The sequence below is a fragment of the Pempheris klunzingeri genome, chromosome 15 (genome assembly GCF_042242105.1).
Source record: "Pempheris klunzingeri isolate RE-2024b chromosome 15, fPemKlu1.hap1, whole genome shotgun sequence".
NCBI lineage: Eukaryota > Metazoa > Chordata > Actinopteri > Acropomatiformes > Pempheridae > Pempheris > Pempheris klunzingeri.
In genome coordinates, this window is record NC_092026.1 from 5387212 (window position 1) to 5394515 (window position 7304).

The window sequence follows — 7304 nt, forward strand, 5'->3', positions numbered from 1 at the left end:
TGACTAAAGTGCACAGATACATTTCCAGGATTTGTCCCTCGTGGGCTACTGTTTTCCAGAATTAAACCCAAAGCAGTCACAGAACTAGAAATGCATGAAAAGGCTGATGAGTTTGAGGACTATTTAAGATCTGAGAAACACACCGTGATGCTGATGCTGATAAAAAAAAAAATAAAAGTATATAAAGAGTATGGTTACATGTCCCTATGTAACCCAACAGGGGATCAGACAGAGATTTAACTTGTGGTTGAGCACTTTCCCTTTTTCATATGCACAGGATTCTTTGCAATAAAACAGAGCTTAAAGTATACGGTTGGGGTAAAAAAGCAGCCTTGCAGCTTAAGATTGTCAGGTTCAAATTTCCATTATGGGCCGAGGCCAGCCGGTGACCCCTCACTAATCGTTCGGTCTTTTCCGCTCGGCTTCGGCACTTTCCGCGCTCTTCATATTAGTTCCCACGCACTCTCCTTCCCTGCGCCGTGCTGAGCTGGAAAATGGCTGTGTAGGGGAGCAGGGAGTCATGAACGGGAAGAGAAAGAAAGAGCGAGAGAAAGAAGGGCGAAGCACCGAGTGAACTGAGGGTTTGCTAGAAGTTTTGATGCACCTCGAGAAGCTTTCGTCCGCAGATAGAGCGCCACACGGACTCGGTCTGCCACTTTGAGGTGTTAAAGCTCCGCAGCCAAAAGTGAGAAGAGTCAAGAAATATCCGCGGGTGAGTTTTTCCAAGTTATTGCACATTTCCAGTACAGCTCGGCAGCAGCCACTGTACTGGAAAATGGTGGAAGCGCTGCAAGTGTGCTGAGCGCTCCGAGACTTTGTGCCGCTGACTTGTGCCCCAGTTTGAAAGTTTCAACTCAAGATTTCTGCTCGTGTTTTTCTTTTATGGTTTTTTTTTGGTTTTGCACTTAAAAAACGCAGCTTTTATTCCGGCAGCGTGTTGCTTCGGTGCTCGTCGACAGTTGACGTGTAGGAGACTCTTGAGCTCGTGAAGTTACTGTAACATTTATATTTATTTGAAGTCGCTGTAGAGTTTAATAACCGTTTTGTCGTTTTTGAGTTTGTTTATTCTGGGAATGCAGTGAGAATACGGTACAGAGGACTTTTAAACTAACTAGTAGCTGCTTGAGTCTCGATTTCTGCAGCATTTAAACCTCTGAGTTTAGAGTTGTGTTGTGTTTTTTTTACAGGCTAAACGCAAAAAGTGAAATGTTCTACATGATGCTAACATTGGGGAAAGTTCTGCTGCAAGACTGAAAGCCAAACTTAGCAGTGCACTCCGTGTGTGTAAGTTACACTATAATAGTGCCTTTACACTGGCTGCAGTCAGTAGGAGGCCATCCAGTGTGGAGGCCTAACAGAGCTGAAGGCCTGACATGATGTGTGTGTGTGTGTGTGTGTGTGTGTGTGTGTGTGTGTGTGTCACATCCCTGGTTTGAGGATTTGGCATGCATCAAGGAGTTAATGGAAATTGTGCCACTTGCATAATAAGACAAGCCACTCAACTGTGTAAAGACCCCCCACCCCATCCACCGCCTCTCTCCTCTTCCTCCTCTCTTTCTCTCTCTCTCTTGTAATTACTGAATCCAACATTATGCAACCAAATGTCAGTCCTCCATTACGCCGCTTTATCGATTTTGAAGCACGACTTGTGGCAAAGCCGTCTTTCTTCCTCTAAATGTCCTAAAATGCTCTGCATGAGTCGCAGGGCTCGTTTCGTGAAAACGTCCGAAAGAAGTGGAGCTCCTCAGAACACCTCTTGGATGAGCTGAATAAAACCAAAGCTAACTTCAGCTCCCACCAGACGCAGTACAGCTGTGGTTATTTTAGTTTCGTGTCCTTCAGCTGTGGGAGCCACTTAAACCAAAATGGTGTTATTCAATCAGAATAGCTACAGAATACGGCCGTGAGGGCAGTTAAGACGCAGCTACTCTGGAAATGGAACACAAGAACAACGAATCATCTGATAGTTAACAAAAGTAGGATTTCTAGAAGACAAACGGGCCTGTTTGGACTCCTAATGTGCCGAGAACAAATCTAATTGGTCACTTGTAATGCACTTTTTGGAAACCTCAGTCCTGGATGTGATCAATTGGTGTCAAGTGCAGACACGAGTTGGGAACATATCACTAACTTATTGACTGATTTCTTCCGCAGGAACAGTTTAGAATAATAAAACACCTCATATCAGACAAATGTACCCATTAAGTTGAATGAAGTGGACGTAAGTCCCACCTAATTTGAATTACTTCAACACCAACTGAGTAAAACGGGTTCCTCATTGATCTGCCTGTGTCCCAGTGGGATTAGTATTTGATTGAACTGGTGTTACAGTGGAGGCTGCTGCATGTTACCTGCATATGTTCATGTTTAGGCAAAACAGAGTTAGCGATGGAGGGGTGCAGCGCAGCTTTGTGCATTTATATGTGGCTTGTGAGGGGTAAATTTGCATTTGAGAAGAGAAATGCAATCATCCTGGTGAAAGAAACAAGTCTGAGGCTCTCTAACCGCTTACTGCGCGCTAACTACGCAGCAAAAAGTCTTGTGGAATTTGCAGCTAGTGCAGACTCTGCAGGTTTATCAGATTTTCTTTCTTTCTTGCAGCCAAAATGTTTAGATTTAACAGCGTGGTCGTATGGAAATCAGGTATGATTTAAAACCTGCCAAGGCGTTGAATTGCCTGCATGGTATATCTTCAGATAAATACAGTGAGTCCTCTTTGACTGTGGAGCCTTGTGGTATACTTGGCTTTTCAGAACAGTGCTGTCTCAGTGCTCCATAATCTTCGTAGCAGATGTTTCTATTTAGCGAAGGGAGCTTTTCAGCTTCATTAAGGAAAGATAGAATTCAGGTGAACATAACTTAAATCATAAAATGCCTAAGCCCCCTCCTTTAGGCTAAAAAAAATAAGTCCTTGCAAGCTCCTGTGTTGTTGGCCTGTCCTCCCTGCCTGTGGCGCAGTAGATTTTTCAGTTCCATGTGGACAGATGGCCCGAGGCCAGGCTGCATGCGTGGTGGCTCTGTAGTCAGCTCCTCACTAGCAGGGCCGTAAAGGGCCGACACATAGATAAACTTTAAAGCAAGAACTGCCCAGATTAGACCTAAATAGAGAAAAATTTACAATTCAAGAACTCCCAGAAATCCAGGCTGACGTCCTCCGATGTAGTGGTTTGTACAAAAACCCAGGTATATTTATTTTGGGATTATATAAAAGAGAGAAAAGCAGGGAATCATCATGTTTGGACATTTTTTTTACCAGAAAAACAACTTGAACTATTAGTCAGTTACAAAAATAGTTGCAGATTGTTTTTCTGGCAGTCAGGAAATGTGTTTATCGGCTGTTTCAGGTCTTAATTAGCGCTGGTCTTTTATGCATGAATTCATGACTAACGACCTCATCATTTTCATTTAAATATCTAAAGACCAACATTATCTATTGTATGTTTATCTAAATACAGCGAGTGGAGGAACAGCAGAATAAAAAGAACAACTCATTAAACACATAAACACATATAGTATGTTGCTGTGGAGTCAGTTGCTCGCTCCACTGTGTTAGTGATGCTCTGAATGGCTTATTTGCCATTTTACATTATGCATACTGGTGTATAATGAACAGGTCAGAGCTCCACTGCCTGACTAAACACATCAGGAGTCGTTTGATGTCTGCAGACAGCAGAGGAAAATCTAGATGCCATTTTGAGTTCAATCTAGGTCTCGCTTCCCCCCCATAGTTAAACAAAATGTCTGTGAAATGAATAACAAGTATGAAATCAGAAGAATAATGACATATTGTGACTGTGGAAGTCTTTTCTCTGTTTTTAAATCACTCTTTGGTCATATTGCACAGTATCACAATTAAGATATTCTATTACTGAACTAGTCCACCAGCACTTTTTGGGGGCGAATAGTTTCTCACAGTGTTCCTGTTTTATAAACACCATCATGCATTTTTCCTTCTTTCTGTGCATGTAATCACATTTATCATCCTGCTAACTCAGAAAAACAAAAATCATCTCCTTTCCTCCCATTGCACGATCTCAACATGACTCATGGAATTCTCTCCAATCACACGCAGCCTCCAGTTTTTCCATGTTTCCATGTTTTCATCATTATCCTGTGGCACTTTCATTTGCTTTAAATCATCATTTCATCAAAGATGATGAGCAGTCATCAAGGCTGCAAAGATGAAAAAAAGTCAAGTGTGTGGGAAAAGGTGGAGTTGTTTGGGTCAGATGTTTGATCACTGCCTAGATACATTTTCTAATATTAGAACATTTCCTTGATTTGCCCGGCTTCTCTGGTGACTGGTGAGCACATGGCCAGAGCAGCAGCCAATCAGAGCGCAGGATTAGCTTTCCCTCTCTCTAGCAACAGTGAGTTACTTGCTGCCTATTCATTAATTATTTTCCTGTGGTCTCCCTCAGCCGTTTGGACTCTGCTGATAGCAAAGTGCTTCGTCGCTCAGTCTCCCAGTGTTTTTTCACTGCTTTCTGTCGCTTTCTGCTCTGACTGAATAAAAAGTCTTAAAAAAAGGAATGGATCCAGTGACGCTGAGCTTGCCAGCTGCTGCTGCTGCCCTGAACTGTGAGCTACTACAACACTATCAGACCAGGACTGTAACAGAGATGACTCTTCTCTCACCTCGTACGACTTTTTCTGCTCTGGAACTAAATAATAAAAAAGGATTACTGAATAAGAGCGCTCCCTGCGCACTGCTTTTTCTTTTCCTTGGTCTTCGTCTTGTTTTTGCCTCTCTTCTGCAGCAGCGCTCTGACTATAAACAAATAAAACATGGCAACTGGAAAAACGACTGGACTTTTTCGCTGGCTGAGGATGAGGGGGGGGGTGTCAGTTGGAGGCAAGACTCTGTGTGTGTTTGGGGGGGGGGTGAAGAGCAGGTGGAGAGAGGAGGGAGGGGGGAGGTTTAGGGCTGGGGGGGGGGGGTTATGGTGGTGTGAGGATTGCGGGCTGTGGTTGGGTATGCCAGTGCCACGTGTCTAGCCTGGCACCCCTTGCTTCTCGACTCGAAGGATGTTGGACCGAGAGTCTGGCTGAGCCTGTCCGGCTTCTCTCTCAACCAAAAGTGGGGTGAGTGTTGCACTCTGCTGCATCCTGTTATCACGATAACTCTTAAACCTTTTTTAAAAAGATGATATTCTCTCTCACGAAGGTTTGCAGTGAATGTACATACGCTTTCCGAATATCGTGGGGGGAGAGAGGATAATCTAGACTAAGGTTCGAATGCATGCACTTTGGCATTCAAAGATGCAAATCGGAGGTTTAGATTTATTTTTTCATGCTCTCGTCTAGTTTTATTTAAGTGTCTGCATTGCATCACTCAAAACGTTGTCCATCCAGGAATGTTTAAGAAATGATTGCACAACATCGGGCCTCGCAAACCAGGCCTATGGTTATTTGGATTTGGACGTTTTGGGAAATTGCCCCAAATAGCTCCTTACTCCTAGAATACGAGACCAAAAACTTCCATCCACCTTCCTGTCCCTTTCACGCTCCTTCTCTACCTGCTTCATCTCCTCACTGACATCCTTTCATCCCGTCCAAAGAGGTTAACAGAACCATTGTCCTTGGTTGGTCCACAGACCACAGATGTCGTACTTAATCTGGAAACCCTAATCTCTCTCTCTCTTCCTTGCTCTCTGTCTCATCTCTCAGTATAGTTGCCATTTTGAATTTCAACTTTGTAGCATTTCTATTTTATTGCCAACTTAAATCTCAATTGGCCAAAAAAGATACATGACCTGATACATGATGGATATTACATTCAAGTGTTTGCAACCCAGAAATTAAGATTTTTCAAATCGAGTGTCTTAAAGGATTTGATCATTTTTCTTCACCAGAACCTTTCATACTGATAAAATCCAGTCTTTTGAAACTGTTACGTTGCTGTTACTCGGTAATAATTGCCCACTTGTTATTGGGCCTAGCAATCGTTTTTTTAATCAGAATGTTTGTTATGGGTCCATGGATGACCTTTTTGCTGTATGTAGACACAATAATACGATTGACTAGAAAATAGTGAGCTATTATTCAAGGAAACTTTTGCTTTTAAGAGCTGCTTTTTGATATCGTGCCAGGCTTCGGTTGCTCAGTTGACTCGTCCATTCGGTGTTCTCATCTGGAATCCTCTTGGTACAGTATGATTTAGCTATTTTGACAGAATGAAGCCGAAAATATTTCTGAGGCAACACAGAGCTGCCTTCTTTCTCTCCTACGGAGAGGCAAGTGTTGCAAAGGGTTGTGCATGTTTCAGAAAATTCTGGTTGCCCTACAGCCGTGGTGCAGGTCTTGGTTTCCTTTGCATGCTCTCTCTGCGAAAACGTTATCTTCGCCATTTTGCATGTATGTCTTCAGTTAATCGCATATGTTGTGCAAGTTGAGGGGACGTTTATTTCACAGGGAAACTTCTTGTTCTTGTGGAAACTGTGATGTGTCAGATAAGGCTGTGAGTGTGTGAATGTAGAGTGGAGGGAATGGAGGCTCCTGTCCAGGGACCCAGTCTGCTGTTGGTCATGACGCAGCAGCATCATCCGATCTCTCTGCCCTAACCGAAGACTGCACAAATGCATGGAGCTGCCGCAGTTCGCCATTTTCATGCATCACTTAATGCTTCGTTTCACACAGATATGGGCCGCTTTACTTATGGTTATTTATCGAATAGAAACGATAATTCTTGCTTTTCATAATTGTAGTTTTTGTTTTTGAGACTAATTTCAAATCTTTTTTTTCATCTTTTCCCCTTCATTTTTTTTGGTTTTTATGTCATGCAGGTCAGTCATAATCCCCGTCCAGAACAAGTGGGAGCCTGAGAGAACCGAAGAGGATTAAAGACCTTCCCACTCTCCCGCTCGTCCTCCAATCAGACCTCTGCATTTGACCGTGGAGAACCAACGACGCCAGGCCCTCGACTGGCAAAATCTTTTACCAGGCTGCTCAAATAGCACCCAGCCAGCAGGTTTCGCTGCTTGAAAGAGCATGTTGCCAACGCTCTCCCTCTGCTCTATCATCTGGCTCAACCGGGGTATCAAGCTGAGGAAAGTGCACCAGTCCACCAACACCGGCCAGGTCTGAAACAGCTGCAACCGCAGACATAACAGAGCGCTACCTTATCGACTTTTGAAAATGCTTCTAAGCTTCGGGTGACTCTCTCTCCTCCCCTCATTCCCCCGACCCCCTACGCCACCGTACCAACACCAATATCAGAGTTTAGTGACTCAACAGCCTTTTGGTTTCTGAGGAGGATTTCTGTATAGCCGAACCCTGTTGTCGCAGTGGGACTCGTGCTGCAA